The sequence below is a fragment of the Eubalaena glacialis genome, chromosome 2, assembly GCF_028564815.1.
Source record: "Eubalaena glacialis isolate mEubGla1 chromosome 2, mEubGla1.1.hap2.+ XY, whole genome shotgun sequence".
NCBI lineage: Eukaryota > Metazoa > Chordata > Mammalia > Artiodactyla > Balaenidae > Eubalaena > Eubalaena glacialis.
Window position 1 is genome coordinate 186,235,737 of NC_083717.1, and position 19,045 is coordinate 186,254,781.

Genomic DNA, 19,045 nt, shown 5'->3' on the forward strand with positions numbered 1-19,045 from the left:
TCTAAATGTCTTAAGCAAATGTGCTCTAAATTCTAGAGCGAGCGGTGTCACAGAGAGAATTGTTGGGTCTTTGTTGGTGGGGGGCCCCCTCCGCCCTCCCTTCAATCGCTTCTTTCATAAGGAGTAGTTGGAACTCTTCCGGGCCTGGTGGTTTTCTGAGACATTCCTTTACTTTTGCTTATTCTCAAAGCTGCAGGCCAGGTTCTAAACTCAGGTCCAAGGGCCGGGGCCAGACCTTGGAGTCTTCACGCAGAGAAGAGTTTTCTGCCCTCGGCCCCTGCAGAGGGGAAGGATTAGCAGGCAAAGCCCAACTTGATTGAAAAATAACTTCCCTCCCGGCTGCTTTATGGCTTTGTGTCTCTTCCTCCCAGCTCTGGCTGAGTCTGGCCCCAAGACCACTGCACTCAGGGTGGTCCTTCCTTCTCCAAGGGGCTGGAACTTACCAAAGGAGCACCGGAGGGGTGCTGAGCAGGCCATCTGAAGTCGGGCGGCAACTTACTCATGTTTTTAAAAAGTTTAAAAATGAACGCAGCGACAGTAAAGGCCCGAGGCATTCTGATGCCACCACGTGCCAGCTCTGCACTGCTGGGCAAAGTGCCTCCCCTCACTGTCCCCATCTGTAAAGTGGGGGGACAGTCCAAAGCACCGTGGGGTTGGCATGAGGATGCAGTGAGAGCAGGTGTTTACAGAATGCTTAGAACTTGACACATGGCGGTAACGGCAGATGGGACAGCCCCAGCCCTGTGATAGGGTGTGCACGTTTACATCCATCAGGCCAGCCAAAGCTGGTTCCTGCCAGCACTTCTGAGTAGCACAGAATCTGACTTTGGCCAAAGAGAGGACTAGCCTTTGCCCCTGGCTTCTGGGAGGTGACCTACGCCATCCAGCAGGAGTGTCCTCGTTTAGGGCAGGGGCTGACCACGCCAGAGAGACCAACAGTGTGACCTGGGATGGGGGCTGTGGGTCACATAGTACCAGTGGGCCTGGAGACTGAGTGCAACCACGTGGGCCACCAATCAGTCAATCGATTGATCGATCATGCCTACTTAACGAAGGCCCAGTAAAAACCCTGGGGATCGAAGCTCACACGAGCTTCCCTAGTGGGTGATGTCTGTGTGTACTGTCACACATCAGTGCCAGGAGGGTAACGTGAGTAGAACCGCTTTCAGTGAGCTCTGTGTCTTTCTAATGCATTATCAAACCTGAGGGTGGTTCGGGGAACCCCTCGAACTTTGCAGTTAGTGTCAGAAATGAGGGTGAATTCCACAACTTCCCCGACACCAACCCTCCTGAGTTTCATGTCCACTGGGACCCCCAACCACCCAGACTGGAAACAACTAAGTGGAGCGTGTTTCAGATGCAATCTCACGGGCATCTCAGTTTCCACATCTGTAAAATGGGACGCACAGTGCCTACCTTTCCAGGTTGTGAGTTGCCAGATCAGGAAGGACTTCATGGAGCTCCCTGCATCATTTTAAACCCAATTCGACTGACAAAAGAGCACAATCTGATCAGGCTCATGAGTGTTTAGTGGGAAGGAACTCTCTCCTGGTGTTGTCAGAGACGGTGAACCTTGCCTGAAGAAACTGCCACCACTCAGTCGCTTTGTGATTCAACAGAGAATTGCCGGGCTTAACATTTAGAAAATGATTCCTTTATGAGCTCGTTGCTTCCTGGGAAAGGCCAGCCGCCTAGAGTAACCCCCACCTGCTGTGCCCCTGGGAGGGCATCTGCCCTGCGCCGCTGGCTGAGTACCCGGTGAGGTCCCAACACCTCTCTTCCCAACCATCTCTTTTTTTTTTTTTTATTGCTTTAGTTTAAAATAATTATTTTATATTTATTTTTAATTGTGGTAAAAAAACATAAAACTATCTTAATCCTTTTTAAGTGTGCAGTTCAATAGTGTTAAGTATATTCACATTGTTGTGCAGCAGATCTCCTTTTTCATCTTGCTAAACTGAAACTGAACACAACGGCTCATTTTCTTCTCCCCCTCAGCCCCTGGCAACCACCATTCTACTTTCCGTTACTATGAAGTTGGCTACTTTAGATATCTCATAAAAGTGGAATTGTACGGTATTTGTCCTTTTGTGACTGGCTTATTTCACTTAGCATAATGTCCTTAAGGGTCATCCATGTTGTAGCATGTGCCAAGATTTCCTTCCTTTTTAAGCCTGAACAATATTCTATTGCATATATACCACACTTTGTTTATCCATTCATCCATCAATGAATATTTGGATCGCTTCTACCTCTTGACTATTGTGAATAATGCTGTTATGAACATGGGTGTATATGGACCTAGAGTCTGTCATACAGAGTGAAGTAAGTCAGAAAGAGAAAAACAAATACCGTATGCTAACACATATATATGGAATCTAAGAAAAAAAAAAAAAAAGGTCATGAAGAACCTAGGGGTAAGACGGGAATAAAGACACAGACCTACTAGAGAATGGACTTGAGGATACAGGAAGGGGGAAGGGTAAACTGTGACAAAGTGAGAGAGTGGCATGGACATATATACACTACCAAACGTAAAATAGATAGCTAGTGGGAAGCAGCCACATAGCACAGGGAGATCAGTTCGGTGGTTTGTGACCACCTAGAGGGGTGGGATAGGGAGGGTGGGAGGGAGATGCAAGAGGGAAGAGATATGGGGATATATGTATATGTATAGCTGATTCACTTTGTTATACAGCAGAAACTAACACACCATTGTAAAGCAATTATACTCCAATAAAGATGTTAAAAATAAATAAATAAATAAAAATTCACTGATTGAAAAAAAAATTAATGGTATAGAATAGAAAGGAATATTGCTTTTTTGCATTAGCAGTTAACTTTTAGAACCCAACTTTTGGGTAAAATGTGACTCCAGTGTAAACATTAAAATAATTCAACCTCACAGTAGAAGTAAATAGAGATAAAACAAGATACCATTTGTCTAAATGGGACTACATCAAACTTAAAATTGCTGTACATCAAAGGATACAATCAACAGAGTGAAAGGCAACCTACAGACTGGGAGAAAATATCTGCAAATCATACATCTGACAAAGTGTTAGTATCCAGAATATAAATAGAACTCTTATAACTCAACAGCAGCAACATCAAAAAAACAAATAACCCAATTTTAAAAACGGGCAAAGGACTTGAAGAGACATTTCTCCAAAGATGATACACAAATGGTTAACAAGCATATGAAAAATGCCCAACATCATAAATTACTAGAGAATTGCAACTCAAAATCGCACCCCCCCCCAAAAAAAGCAAATTAACAAGCGTTGGCAGGGATATGGACAAACTGAATCCCTTGGGCACAGTGGATGGGATTGTAAAATTGTACAGCCACTATGGAAAACAGTGTAATGGTTCCTCAAAAAAATTTTAAAAACAGAACTACCATTTGATCCAGCAATCCCACTTCTGGGTATATATCCAACCATCTCTTAAATATTCACTCAAGACGTTGAAATGACCAGGTGGCTCCTGGCTAGACGTTCCTTCATTTGTTCATTTAAAAATGAAACTGAACAACGCACTGGACGCATAATGTGTGTCTGTGTTGGCAGGAGAGAAAAACTGCTGAATACAAGGGCCCGGTCAGCACCCTGCCGGGCACACAGACACAGGGAAACTCAATGCTCGGAGAAGGGCTCTTGTGGTGGATGGAGCCTCCGATCAGGAACTTCCCATGTGGGGTGGAGTTGGAGCAGGAACTTGAAGGTCCAAGGTCAGCAGAGAGGGAAGGGGGGGGCATTCCCTGCATGGGGACAGAGAAGGCTGGAGTGTGACCAATAACAAAAGGTAGGTTCTGAGACCTGTCAGCCCCCAGCTCCTGGGCAGGGAGAAGTGGGGCAAAAACAGGGGTGGGGGGGACACTCGGTGAGAGAGCCTTGAATGCCACCCAAAGGGTTCCTTTGGACCAATTATACAATGAGGCCACTATTCCTATGGATTCCTTGAATTGGAACGTGTGATCTTTCATCCCGGTTGCAGTGTGTGCGAATTAGATTTGAGAAGTAAACCAACGCAGAGGCCAGAGTAAAACAGATGATTTATACTTTGTTCATCCAGTGAAACAACTGTCGAGGACCTGCTGCCAGCTGTGTCTAGACGAGGAGCTATTTGTTACTGTTTTTATTCTCTCTTCCCTCTTTATCTTCCACAAGTAGTAGATTCCAAGTCATTCTCTTGGATGTGAAGGATGCCAACTGTAAATAAGGTGTCTATTCATTGACAAAGACCCAGCAGGAGCCACTGAAAATGTTTTGCTAATAGAGTAACTCTGTGCTTAAGTGTTTACAATATTTGAACTGCACCTCATTAATCCAAATTAATCTCCTCCAATTAACTGGCATTACCTCATGGGTGGGTGGAGTAGAAGGGAGCTAACTAGAGTCAGGCAGTCAGCTAAGAGTGCTCACCACCATCCTGTTTAATTTTCTCAACGATGGTGTGTTCAAACTCTGTCTTTAGGAGACTGCCCACTTGCTCCCCTGCCCCTGCCCCTGACACATGGTTATAAGGGGTGTGGAGCTACTGTGTTCTGACCCTGCCACGTCTCAGGACCCTGCCCCTCCCTGGTCACAGTTAGATTGACTTAAAGGCCACGGGAGCCCAGCTGAGCCAATGAGCTACTTCCCTGGGAGCTTTGGACTTGGGACTACAGAGGGCATCGGAGATGTCCCTCCCATGACTGAAGCCATGATATTTGAACTTGGGGGCTCATGGAGACCACATTTCCCACTTGGTGGAGAAAGCTGGTCTAGAGCATAAGAGAGACTTAGTCAAAATGCAGAGAGGAGCAAAACAGTTGGTGATATTTGAGTCCCGGATTCCTTTACTCCTGGGGCTCAGCCTCACCCCGACCCTGCCAGTGGCTTCTTTGGTTCCTCTTTCTTGAAATCTAAAAGCAGATTCCTTCCCTTTTGTGCTGAGATTAGTTCCAATCAGGTTTCTGTCACTTGCTACCAGGAGTCCTAAGAAGCAGGTGTTATTATCACCATCTCACCAACGAAGAAACAAGGCTTGGGCGCTTGCTGGAGTTTCAGAACTAGAATTTGTTGGGTACCTGCAACAGAAGGAACAGTCTCCATGCCTGACCCTATGGGTCCTTCTGGTTGGAATGCAAGGCATCTCCGGAGTTAAGGACATAAAGGCATCAGCAGGGATGGAAAGGTTCTGTTCTGCTCCATCCTTTCCCATCAAGCCCCCTCACCCCCAGCAATGCCCACAGAGCCAGGGAGACAGCCCTCACCAAGAAGACTGCTGTTGGGTTCTGCTCTGGCCCTGCATGGCCTTTGCCAGCTGGGAGATATTGGTTTCTCTCTAGCTCCCCCAGCCAGCTGTGCGGTCAAGGGTAATTTGCTTAACTTCTCTGTGATGGGCTGAATTGTGTCCCCTCAGAAATTCGTATGTTGAATTCCTAACCCCTCAGGATATCAGAGCTGACTGTATTTAGAGATGGGGTCTTTACAGAGATAATTAAGTTGAAATGACGTCATTAGGGGGGCTCCTAATCCAATAGGACTGGTGTCCTTACACACACTCAGGGGAAGACCACGTGAAGACACAGGGAGAAGACGGCAGTCTACAATGCAAGGAGCGGGGCCTGGAACAGAGCCTTCCTTCGTGGATCTCAGAAGGAACCAACCCTGATGGCACCTTGATCTTGGACTTCTGGCCCCCAGAACTGTAGGAAAATACATTTCTGTTCTTAAAGCACCAGCCTGTGGTACTTTGTTACGCAGCACTAACAAACTAATAGACGCCTTGACATTCATTCTTCCCACCTGTGCAATTACTAAAGCAACACCTGTGGCCCCAGGGTGCAGGGCGTGTTGTGATAAGAAGGAAAAAGCAGGCACACATGGCAACCGCATCATGGGCACGCCTGCAGTGGTAGCTATTTTTTCCGTTCTAACAGTCACACTGCCCCAAGAGCTGCCGAAGTTTCTCTGTCCTTTGCTAGTCCTTCAAGGAAGCCCATTGTCTCCTTGACAACAATGTTCCGACAGGAGGTGACACATTTCCATCTTTCCTGAACAGACTGCTCTAAGCTGAAGGGCTGGTGGGAAAAGACAGCCGGGTCTCTACGTACGTGGGACGAAGAAGCTTCCAGGTGTGGGCTCATCCCCAGAGAAGAGGGAATGAAGTGTGCGTGGTTCACTGGACGCCCCCAAAGAGCCCAGTGTGGAGGAACAGGGTGAGCTCAAGTCCGGTGGGGGGGGGCAGGTGCCCGCCCCGTGTGGTGTGGCCTGATGGTAACAAGTGCTGGCGGGGAGCCTCAGGCCAAGGGGCCTGTGATAAAGGCTCCAAGAGACGAAAGACACAGTGCTGGGAGGCAACACCTCTGAGGAGACAGGGAGCACGAGGGGGCCGGCCCTGCAGCCTCAGGCAGCACAGCATCTCGTGTATGTGTGTGCGTGTGGGGGGGTCTGGTACATGTGTATTTGTGTGTGGTGTAGGGGTGTGTGTGTATGGGCGAAAGATGTGTGTAAGGGGTGTGTGGTGTACGTGTATGGGGTGTGTATGAGTATGTAGTGTGTGTGGTACGTGTGCTGTGTGTACAGGCGTGTGTGGGGTATGTGATGTGTATGGATGTTTGTGTACAGCGTGTGTATTTGTGTAGGATGTGTGTGTAGTGTGTGGTGCGGGGGAGGTGGTGTGCGTGTGTGGTGTGCGTGTTTGTGTAGTATGTACATATTTGTGTATGTGTATGGTGTGTATGCACACGTGTGGTGTGTTTGGAGGGGCTATGCCATGTGTAGGTATTTTTGTGTGTCTGCTGTGTGTAGCACATGTGGTGTGCATGTGCATGTGTGTGAGTAGTGTGTGTGGTATGTTGGCTGTGTAAAGGTAGTGTAGGGTATGTGATGTATGTGGATGTTTGTGTATAGTGTGTGTACTTGTATGTGGTGTGTGTGTCTGTGGTGTGTGGGTGTCTGTGGTGTGTGTGTGTGTGTGTGTGTGTGTGTGTGTGTGTGTTTGTTCAGGGATTGCTCCTGGACCTGGAGGCATGAGCGGCTGGCCCACCAGGGCTGGGAAAGGAGTGGGAGCTGGACAGCGCCCCCGGAGGGCAGAATGGAGGGAGGTGACCATGTGTGGCTGTGACACAGGACAAAGTGGAGAGCTCGGATGCTGGCTGGATGCTGGCTGGGCCCTGGCCGTCCACCAGCTGCCCTCACCCCAGGCCTGACCTCAGAGCAGGGAGGAAGGGCAGCATGGACCAGCCCGGCGGGTGCCAGAGAGGGTCCTTCACAGGACACAGGAGGATGCCCCACCCCCACCTCTGCCCAGACCCTCCTGGGGTTTCAAGAACCAGCTGGGAGGAAGCGAGAGGGCAGGGCCGGGCCGCGGTTCCCACAGAGCTGCTGGGAGCAGGACAGAAAAACACGATCTTGACCTGCTTGGGGATCCTGTTTTTACACCCAGCCGGTGGGGCTGGGAAAGGAGTGGACTTGTCTGTGTCTCCCCTTCCTGGGCGTGAGCTCCCTGAGCCCCTGGGACACCTTAGTCCTCTGACCCCACCAGCCAGCGCAGGGTGGATACCTGTTCTGAATTATGTGCATGTGCTGCTGAGCTAATTAAGGACCAGAGCATCACGTCTAACCACAAACCGCTGAGTGCTTAACCCCCCAAAGGCCCTTCCTAACTCAGGACTCCTCAGTGTGCAGATGCGAGGCCGCGGGGGCCCGGCCCACCTGCCTGTCCTCCCCTCTCCTCACTCCCACTCTCCCCTGCTGCTGCACGTCTTGTAGCTCCCTAACACGCCTGCCCACCGTGCCTCTGGGCCTTTGCACATGCTGTTCACGCTGCATGGAACACCCTTCCTGCCCTTCTCCACCTACTCATGAAATTCCTCTGGATGTCCACCCTGCCCATCTTAGGATGGGGAGGCGCCTTCTCTCTGTTCCCCACAACTGCAGCACCCGGGATTCTTTGTCTTGTGACTTTCTCATCATTACTGCCTCCCGTGGGTGCCTGGCATTCAGTGAGCACATCATTCCTTCCTTCCTTCCTTCCTTCCGTCACTCTTGCATTTATTTGCTCATTAAAAGGATGAATCCAACATGCAAATCAAATTAATGAATCAAATATCTGCGGAAAGACTCAAACACACTCTACTATGAGCAGTGCCCAAAGAATTATAACAGACGCATTCCCGGCTTTCAAGAAGCTCGTGCCATTGTCACTCTGTAAGATAAATGTGTGGGAAGAATGACTAATATCTTACAGTCAACGTCACGTGTCAAATCAGTGGTAAATAATACATACTGTGGGGTGAGACGGGGTAGGAGAAAGATCTCCAGAGGCTGGAGAAACCAGAGGAGGCTTCCTGGAAGGCGTGGCTTTGCGTTAGGTCTTAAGTGCCTATATGACCCAGTTTATTCCTATTGACCAAAGGTAATACAGTTGATTCTCGTTATTCACAGTAGTTACATTCTAGAAAGTCACCACGAACACTGAATTAGCAAGTACTGAATTATTGCTCCTTGGGGAAACACGGGTTTGGGTTCCTGAGAACCTCTGGCCACATTTTTGTCAACCAATCAAAACATAACTTATTTTATGTGTGTTTCTGTCTAAAGACACCTTGCTTAATATATACTGTTGACTCGTTAACATTGGACTCAGGGGACTTCCCTGGTGGTGCAGTGGTTGGGAATCTGCCTGCCAATGCAGGGGACACTGGGTTCAAGCCCTGGTCTGAGAAGATCCCACATGCTGCGGAGCAACTAAGCCCGTGCACCACAACTACTGAGCCTGGGCTCTAGAGCCAGCGAGCCACAACTGCTGAGACCGTGAGCCACAACTACTGAAGCCCACACGTGTAGACCCCATGCTCGGCAAAAAAGAGAGGCCACTGCAATGAGAAGCCCATGCACCACAATGAAGAGTAGCCCTCGCTCACTGCAACTAGAGAAAGCCCATGCACAACGACGAACACCCAACGCAGCCAAAACCAAATAATAAATAAATAAATAAATTTATTTTTTTAAAAAATGGTCTCAGCGCCAATAGTGCTATAACTCACGCCTGAACAAAGCTTATCTAATGTGTGTATTTTCTCTTTAAGGTACATCACAGCCTTCTTGAATTTTAGCACGATGTGTGGGGGGCGTTTTAAACAATGAGATCACCAGCGAAAGGCACAAAAATGCTAAAAATGTGGCACTAACTAGACCTCGAAAGGACACTTGTTGACAGCATGAGAACTGAAACAAGAAGACAGACTGATGCTTTGTTCCATCTCAGCTGGAACATGTGCGTTAGATACTCAAATTTTTTGCCACTCTGTGGGTGTCTGCAAATGACCGTGAAAGCACCACGAGTATTGATTTGGGGGCTACAAATAAAGTTAGCGAGTAGGCGAAGTGCAAATACGGAATCCGTGAACAATGTGCATGGAATGTAATTAACAGCTTCCCCTTTCACTCTCCACAGTTTGAGAGTCACCAGGGTCTTGAGACCTGTGCCTCTGCAGTGGGCCCAGCAAAGCACATAACTGCTGTTGGGCAGGTGGCTCTTCCGCCCCTGGCCACCCTAGGCTGCCTGCAGGTGTGCTGGCTCCCCCATCCCCCCAGGTAACATGGGGATCCCCACAGCCCATCTCCCATCCACAGCAAGAACCTGGAAGCCATCACCGTCCTCTCACTCCCAGGCCTCCTAAAGCATCCGTCAACTTCGTTCTGATAAGGAATGAATCCTGACAACCTGCAAGTAGCTCCTTCTCCAGATGCGTTTCCTAGGAATTCCTCCTCCGAGCAGCAGCTCGGCTCAGGGCCCAGGAGAGCCAGCATCAAAAGCCTGGATGACAGGTGCTGGGACTCAGCCAGCATCCCCGCCTGCATTCCCAAACGTCCCGGGAAATCAATCTGAACTCTCCACGTGTCTCCCCACCTCGCGCGGGGCATCAGCAATCAAGTGTCATCACCTGTTCAAGAGCATTAAAGCCAGTCTCAGAGCCGGCTCCAGTGACTCTCCTGAAGTCGACATTTTCTCAGGGCCCTGTATCTGCCCTGTGGTTAACCCAGTTTTTAGCCGGGCTACTGAATATTTAGCCTTGCCGCAGCTGTTCTGCTTACCAGAAGAGCAACCCTATCTCCCTCCACAAAAGACAAATAACGTTCCAGTGACCGGAGGACAGCTCAGCAAGCTACGACCTGAAAAATGATCTAGAGCAAGCAGAGAAGCAGCCAAGAGATATCCACTTGGCATTTATTAAATGCCTCATAAAAATAGAAAACTGTTTCTTGGGGCTTCCCTGGTGGCGCAGTGGTTAAGAATCCGCCTGCCAATGCAGGGGACATGGGTTCAATCTCTGGTCCGGGAAGATCCCACATGCCGCAGAGCAACTAAGCCCGCGTGCCACAACTACTGAGCCTGCGCTCTAGAGCCCGTGAGCCACAGCTACTGAAGCCCGGGCACCTAGAGCCCGTGCTCCGCAACAAGAGAAGCCACTGCAATGAGAAGCCTGTGCACCACGACGAAGAGTAGCCCCCGCTCGCCGCAACTAGAGAAAGCCCGTGCGCAGCAACGAAGACCCAACGCAGCCAAAAATAAATAAATTAAAATAAATAAATTAAGAAAAAGAAAAAGAAAACTGTTTCTTGAGCGCTTGCTGTGTGCCCGGCGGGCAGTCTGCTACACGTACTTTAGAGATACTATCTTATCCAATCTTACTAAATTCAAGGTAGGGGTTATTTTCCAGATTTTCTCACCATTTTCTGGTTGAGGAAGTTGGGCTTAGGGAGTCAGGGAACATGCCGCAGGCCACATGGTTGGTCCTCTGGGTGGCAGGATGTAAAGCTGGGGTTCATCGCCACTCCCACCTCATGGGGTTGTCATGAGGACTGAATGAGTGTCTGGGAAGAGCGTAGACAAATGGCCGGCACAGCAAACACCAGTAAGAAGGTTGTCACCATCATCATTATGGCCTTAGACTCTCCAAGTCCAGAATGAACACCACCATCCCCGAAGGGGCCTTTTGAAAAAAAACCTGTTACTGCTTGAGCACCAGCCAGGGGTGGGGGTCAGACCTGGATTCCAGGTTCCACTCCTCACCAAGCAGCTGTATAACCCAACCCTGAGCCAGTCCCCTAAATGCCCTGTCTTTAAACCTGGGGAGAATCACGAATCCACTATCCTTGGTCAGAGAAGGGGCTCAATAAATGGCCAGTATTTTTACAAGACCACAGAGGCTCGGAGAGGTTACAGTTACCTCCCTAGAAAATTCAGGAGGGAAGATTCACACCCAAGCTTCCTGGCGTCCATGCACTTTGCAGGCCAGCCCACCACTTCTGTGAGCATGTTTGTAATAAACCCAGTGTGATGGTTAACTTTATGGGTCAACTTGACTGGGCCATGCACCCAGATATGTAGTCACACATCATTATGAATGTTTCTGTGAAGGTTCTTTTTGAATGAGATCAACATTTAAATCAGGAGACTTTGAGGAAAGCAGAATGCCCTCCATAACATGGGTGGGCCTCATCCAATCAGTTGAAGGCCTGGAACAGAACAAAAACTGAGCTCCCCCAAGTTAGAAGGGATTCTGCCACAGATGGCCTTTGGACTTGAACTGCGACTCTTCTGTGGGTCTCCAGCCTGACGGAGATTTTGGACTTGCCAGCCTCCATGATCACATGAGCCAATTCCTTAAAATAAATCTCTCTCTATATGTAGACACATCCTGTTGGTTCTGTTTCTCTGAAGAACCCTAATACACACAGGGCTGCACTGTGGCATGCATGAGTGTAGGAAAGTGGAGAAAGTCACTACCTGTGAATCAGACCTCCTGGCTGCAACCGTTTGCCATTGCTCCAACCATATCAATTTCTCATTTTCATTTCCAGTGAATCATATTTCGAGCAGCTGGCTGGGATCAGAAGGAACGAGGCATTCTTTTCATGCTCAGACACGGCCCTCTTGAACATTGGCCTTCCAGTAGCCTGAAGTAGGCAGAGGGAGGGAGGGCCTCCCTGTGACATTCTCCAGCCTTGAGGAAAAAGAATATTCTGGTTGAATAAACTTGAGTTTGAATATAATCAGATTTTCTCTATAGCAACAGCCCCACAGCACAATCCTCTTCGCAGCTGTGAGCCATCTCCTGGTGAAACCCAACTCACGCCTAGGCCAGGGGAGAAGCCTCCATCAGCGTCTGAGACAGCAGAGCCTTGTGGGACGGTCACATCCAGTCCTCGGCTTCAGACCTGAACGAAGTGGAGGAAGCAAGCAATGCTACGGTCTTTTGATTTGGGAGTTCATAGGTGTTCCTGTAAAAATATGCTTCCCCTCTGATTGGCAGATCTCCTGAAAGGTGGTCAGATGGCCTGACCCTGGCAGAACTGAAAGGACTTCATCCCAGCTCGTGACTCATGATAAAGGTTACAGCACTTTGTGTTCATATGGTGCCTTTCAACTCGCCACAGGGCTTGTACTCATGGTCCCACTGGACAATGATATGGCCTCTTGACTCCCAGGCTCCCCTCCTGCATCCCCCAGGCCCAGCTGCCTGCCCACCAAGGTTCAGGCTCCCCTTTCAAAGTGTGGAGACATTCCTGGGAGGTGACTGCATCTCCTGGCCCCAGTATCTAGCTGGAGTCATGTGACAGAGTTCTGGTCAATGGATGGGGTGGAAGGATGTGTGTCACTTCGGGCCTGGTCATCCGCCCTCTCTCTCCCATCCCATCTACCGGCTGGAGGGCAGTATGACTTGGCACGAGTAAGAAATTAACTTCTGCTACGTGAAACCACTGTGATGTATGGGCTTATCTGTTAGAGTAGCTGGCATTCCCCTAACACTGGTTTCCATTTTATGAAGAAGAAAACAAAACCCAAGGAGTAGGATGACTTGGCCAGGGTCAAACAGCCTGCAAGGAGGGACAAGCCCAGGATTCAGGCTGTCGGTGAGGACCCTCCCCCTAAAACGTGCCACATCAAACCGTGGCCCAGTTAATGCTGTCTTTGTTGACCAGCATCACCTAATTCAGTGTTTTCCAGGTAATTCAATGAAAAATAATTAATTCCCCCTTATGTTTGTCAAATGCCTCACTCATTTTTTTGAGGTATAATTTACATACTATGTACTTATTTAAAGTACAGGTCCATGGTTTTTAGTATATGTGCAGAGTTGTGGAAATGTCACCACAATCTAATTTCAGGTCACTTTCCTCAAAAGAAATACTATACCCATTAGCAGTCATTCCCCATTCCCCATGCCCCTCTCTGCCCCAGGCAAACTTTAATGTACTTTCTGCCTCCCTTAATTTGAGACATTTCATGTAAATGGAGTCATATAATATGTGGTTTTTTGTGACTTGCTTCTTTCATTTAGTATAATGTTTTCGAGGTTCATCCATGTTATAGCATGAATCAGTGCTTCACTCCTTTTTTACTGCTGAATAATATTCCATAGTACAGATACACAACATTTCATTTATCCATTTCATGTTGCTGGACATTTGGACATTCAGTTTTTGAATAATTCTGCGATGCTACTATGAACATCCACGTATAAGTTCTTGTGTGGATGTATGTTTTCATTTCTCTTGGGTATACACCTATGAGTGGAATTGCTAGATTATATAGTAACTGTTCGGAAGTTTGAGTGACTGCCAAACTGTTTTCTAAAGCAGCTGCACAATTTTACATTCCCACCAGCAGTGTACGAAGGTTCTAATTTCTCCACATTCTTGCCAACACTTGTTATTGTCTGTCCTTTTGGTTTTAGCCATCTAGTGGGTATGAAGTGGTATTTCACTGTGGTTTCTATTTCATTTCCCTAATCATGTTGAGCATCTTTTCATGTGCTTTTCGGCCATTTGTATATCCTCTTTGGAGATATGTCTATTCCAATCTTTTGCCCATTTTTAAATTGGGTTGTTTGTCTTTTTACTACTGAGGTATAAGAGTTCTTTATACATTCTGGATACAAGTCCCTTATCAGATATATGATTGGCAAATATTTTTTACCCTTCTGTGGGTTGTTTTTTCACTTTCCTTTGAAGAATAGAAGTTTTTAATGTTGATGAACCTGGCTCATTTTTATAAGTCATTCCTGATGAACCAAAATATTCTGAACAATTTGATCCCAGAACAGCAGCCACGCTCTCCTGGCCTGTATGCAGAACCATATCCCTGAGAAGCACAAAGATGATGCCAAAGATACTGGGTTTTCCTTCTCCTCTTACATCATTTCAGAAGGATTTTCTACCAGGGAACAAAATTGGTCTGAAGATACAAATGAATCCATGCAATGGAATACTATGTAGCCACTAAAATTACAGTGCAGATCTACACAATGTCAGTATGCTTAAACAAATGAGGTGAAAGTGTCAGGGAACAGAGCAGCACATAGAGCACAAGACTCTCTTTTTTATTTCCTCCAACTGAAGCATATTTCAGTACAACAAAACATACAAAAGTTAAGTGTACAGCTCAATGAATTTTAACCTATATGTATATCTGTATAATCACCACCCAGATCAAGAATGTAAACATTTCCATCACCCCAGAGAGTTCTCTTGTGCCCCTTCCCAGTGCATATCCAAAGGTACGCACTATTTTGACTCTCATTCCCATAGATAAACTTCATATAACGGAATCACAGAGTACAGAGTCTTTTTTGTGTCTGTCTTCTTTTGTTCTGTTAATGTTCAATATTCATCCATATTATTGTGCATGTCAATAGTCTGATATTTTTTTATTATTATTATTTCTGTGTATCATGTTATCCACCGTGTGACTAGTGCACAATTTGTTTATCTGCTCTCTTGTTGATGGGCATTAATACTGTCTTCTTTTACCCTGAATAGCCAAAGCAATCTTGAGAAAGAAAAAGGGAGCTGGAAGAACCAGGCTCCCTGACTTCAGACTATACGACAAAGCTACAGTAATCAAGACAATATGGTACTGGCACAAAAACAGAAATATAGATCAATGGAACAGGATAGAAAGCCCAGAGATAAAGCCACACACCTATGGTCAACTAATCTATGACAAAGGAGGCAAAAACATACAATGGAGAAAAGACAGTCTCTTCAATAAGTGGTGCTGGGAAAACTATACAGCTACATGTAAAAGAATGAAATTAGAACACTCCCTAACACCATACACAAAAATAAACTCAAAATGGATTAAAGACCTAAATGTAAGGCTGGATACTATAAAACTCTTAGAGGAAAACACAGGAAGACCACTCTCTGACATAAATCGCAGAAAGATCTTTTTTGATCCACCTCCTAGAGTAATGAAAATAAAAACTAAAATAAACAAATGGGACCTAATTAAACTTAAAAACTTTTGCACAGCAAAGGAAACCATAAACAAAACAAAAAGTCACAGAATGGGAGAAAAATATCTGCAAACAAAGAGACTGACAAAAGATTAATCTCCAAAATATACAAACAGCTCATGCAGCTCAATATGAAAAAAACAAACAACCCAATCAAAAAATGGGTGGGAGATCTAAATAGACATTTCTCCAAAGAAGACATACAGATGGCCAAAAAGCACATGAAAAGATGCTCAATGTCACTAATTATTAGAGAAATGCAAATCAAAACTATAAAGAGGTATCACCTCACACCAGGCATCAAAAAGTCTACGTACAATAAGTGCTGGAGAGGGTGTAGAGAAAAGGGAACCTTCCTACACTGTTGGTGGGAAGGTAAATTGATACAGCCACTATGGAGAACAGTATGGAGGTTCCTTTAAAAACTAAAAATAGAGCTACCATATCATCCTGCAATCCCACTCCTGGGTGTACATACAGAGAAAACGTAATTCGAAAAGATACATGCACCCCAATGTTCATTGCAGCACTATTTACAATAGCCAGGACATGGGAGCAACATAAATGTGATGGACAGAGGAATGGATAAAGAAGATGTGGTACATACATACAATGGAATATTACTCAGCCATAAGAAGAATGAAATAATGCCATGGATGGACCTAGAGATCGTCATACTGAGTGAAGTAAGTCAGAGAAAGACAAATATCATATGATACCGCTTATATGTGGAATCTAAAAAAAACAGTACAAATGAACTTATTTACAAAACAGAAATAGAGTCACAGATGTAGAAAACAAACTTATGGTTACCAAGGGGGGAAGAGGGGGAGGGAGGGATAAATTGGGAGATTGGGATTGATATATACACACTACTATATAAAAAATAAATAACTAATAAGGACCTATGGTACAGCACAGGGAACTCTTCTCAATACTCTGTAATGACCTATATGGGAAAAGAATCTAAAAAAGAGTGGATATATGCATATGTATAACTGATTCACTTTGCCGTACAGCAGAAACTAACACAACATTGTAAATCAACTCTACTCCAATAAAAGTTTTTTAAAACTCCTGTCTTCTTTTAAATATAGATAGGTGAATGGAGAAAAGTGTGGAAAGAAAAATGTCAAAATGTTAAATCAGGGATTGTCCTTGGGTAGAGTGAGGTACTCAGTCCACCAGTAGAAAAATAAAGAGAGGAAGGATGAGCAGGGGGCTACAGCAGGCTGTGAAGAAGAGGGGAGGCTGCTGGCTGGGGAGGCAAGGGCAGGGGAGGCCACTGTAGGAAGAGAGGATGAGGGGGTATAAGAGTCATGCTCACTGCTGTAACAGACAACGCCCAAGCCTCAGTGGGGCCTGGGAACAGAATGGGTGAGGGAGACTCCAAAAAGCTTCAGAATGAGGGGAGATGAAGTTATCCGTTTACACACTCAACAGATCTCTCCTGCACACCTACTAGGTGCCAGGCCCTGTACTGGGGGGCCCGGCATCTCGGGCATTTCAGCAGTAAACTCAATGGACAATGTCACGTGAGCTCCATGACATCCGGAGCAGCGTTTAAAGTGGGTAGCTTGGTGGCTATAGATTCAAGTTCAGTACCACAATACACCAGCCGCATGTCCTGAGTTAGTTCATTCTTTCTTAATTTATCCAACCATCAAGTCAGGCTGTGTGTCCAGGCCTGTACCAGATACCAAACAACTAGGCTGACCTGGGCCCTGGCTGCGTGGAGTTCAAATTCTAGAGGAGAGAAGAAAGGCCAAATCAAACGAATCCATAAAACCATCGTAAGCTGCTCATTAGTGCTCCGAAGGGAAAATATTGGGGCCGAGGTTGTGAAAAGCCTCCCTCACAATGTAAGTTCGAATAAACCCTCGCCTGGTTCAAAATTCAAAAGGTATAATAAAAGTGAATTATGAAATAATAAAAGTGAAGTCTCCCATCCCTCTCTCTCCAGCCAATTTCCCTCCCCCAAAGCAAATGATTTAGTTGCGGTTTGTGTGATTTCTTCCAGAAATATTTTAGCCCTTTATAAACAAATGCACATATAACATCCCACCCTCCAATCGGCAGACTCTAAAGGACTGGGCCCTGCAGAGGCTGGCAGAATGGTGGGAGAAGGTTCCAGAAAGAGGGACAGCCGGTGAAAAGCCACCAAGGATGTCCAGAAGGCTCAGAGGTGCAGGGAGGATGGTGTGGGCGTCTGCTCTGAGGACATTTCTGGGGTGATTTGCACCAGTGAATCCCCCCCACCCCATCCCATCAGAGGTCACACATCTGGGAGAAGTCATCCCTCACCCCTGCCCAGGAGGGTTCCTCATCCGTGTGTCTCATCGGGGCCTGGTGCTTATCAGCAAGGAGGAGGAGGTGGCAATGCGTATGGGAGTATAGTTCACTTATAACTGGGAGCTGCACATGGCCAGCTCTGCCATCTGATTGGGCCTGGCACCCCAATTGAGGTTGGCTCACCCCTAAATAAATAATACTCCCAACGCAACGAGCGTGTTCAGGAAAGGCCCCGAAAGGTTGGCTCAGTGGTGTTTGGGACGGATCAGTAACAATCATACACTTAGTGCAGCCATACACTCACTGCTACGTCTAGGGAATTTAATAACCTTGACTATCTTAGCCCGGGGCAGGGCGGGTAAGTGTGAGTGGGCATTTGACCTGTGGTTCTATAAATACCACCTCTGCCCTCACCTACCTGGTCTTCGCTCTGACTACACACCTTAGTCAATAACAATACTAACAGCTACAAATTTCTGTTTGCCAGAGCTGGCCCAACAGTAAAATGATCGCATGCCATCCTCGGAACCCCTCGCAAAGGCCTCCTACAGAACCATCTTCCATCCGGCCAAGCCTCCACTCAGAATCTCTCTCTGAACTCAGCTCAGCTGTCCAATTTTGAACGCTTTACCCACTTCAGTTGATAAATACAGAACAGATTCTTTACCCACGTGGTTTGAGAGTTGTTTTACTTCCTTTTCTCTAGGCACGTTTATGGCAGAGAAAGATAAGGAAGAGTTTTACCTTGTTCTCTTCTTGGGTTCATGACTAGGGCTCTGGCTTACTGATCAGTTTCACTCCATCATTTATTGCAATCCTTCTATTTCCCAATTATTATAATTTTTCTTCCCCGCATTTGCAGTGCAGTCCCTGCCCCCTGTTTGTTTTTTTTAATTTTTTAATTTAATTTTATTTTTTGGCCATGCCATGCGGCATGCGGGATCTTAGGTCTCCAACCAGGGATTGAACCCGCACCCCCTGCATTGGGAGTGCAGAGTCTTAACCACTGGACCACTAGGGAAGTCCCTCTGCCCCCTGTTTTTTGCTCCAGCTTGTTTCCTCTTGGAAATGCTCAGCTCTCAGATCTGCACACCCATAGCCCTCCTCTGGTCTTTTTTCCCCACTGCTCTGCTTGGAAACGCCTGTTTTCTTTCTTTTCCCCCCATCAGACCCACACTGCACTAACCACACCTTTCTAACTTCTCAAGGCATCCAGGACCATGAAATCAGTCAGTATTTTAATTGCCACCCCTGCCCATGCTTGGCAGTCATGAACCCGTGATTAGCTGTCATCATGCCATAATGTAGTCAGCAAACATACCCCCTAGGAAGCTGCCTTCGTCTCTGCCCGGCAGCGGTGGCCAGACGTCATTTCCTGTCAGGTTCCTGGACACCTGGGCACATGGCCCTGGCCACTGGTTGGGAGGGAGGCGTGTCCTGAGCTCCTGGGAG

The 19,045-nt window shown here is 46.8% G+C and overlaps 1 protein-coding gene across 5 annotated transcripts in view; it reads right to left on the reverse strand.

The window, feature by feature from the left end:
• CLMN (calmin) overlaps nt 1–19,045 on the reverse strand; it is a 114,325-nt gene that overhangs the window by 53,679 nt on the left and 41,601 nt on the right. Inside the window, exon 1 of one of the 5 annotated variants that reach the window (XM_061181214.1) lies at nt 10,728–10,971. The exons of the other annotated variants lie outside the window; for them this stretch is intronic. The gene's annotated coding sequence lies outside the window, so the exon portion shown is untranslated. Of the gene's footprint in view, nt 1–10,727; nt 10,972–19,045 lie in introns of those variants that run through there. 5 annotated transcript variants of the gene reach the window in all.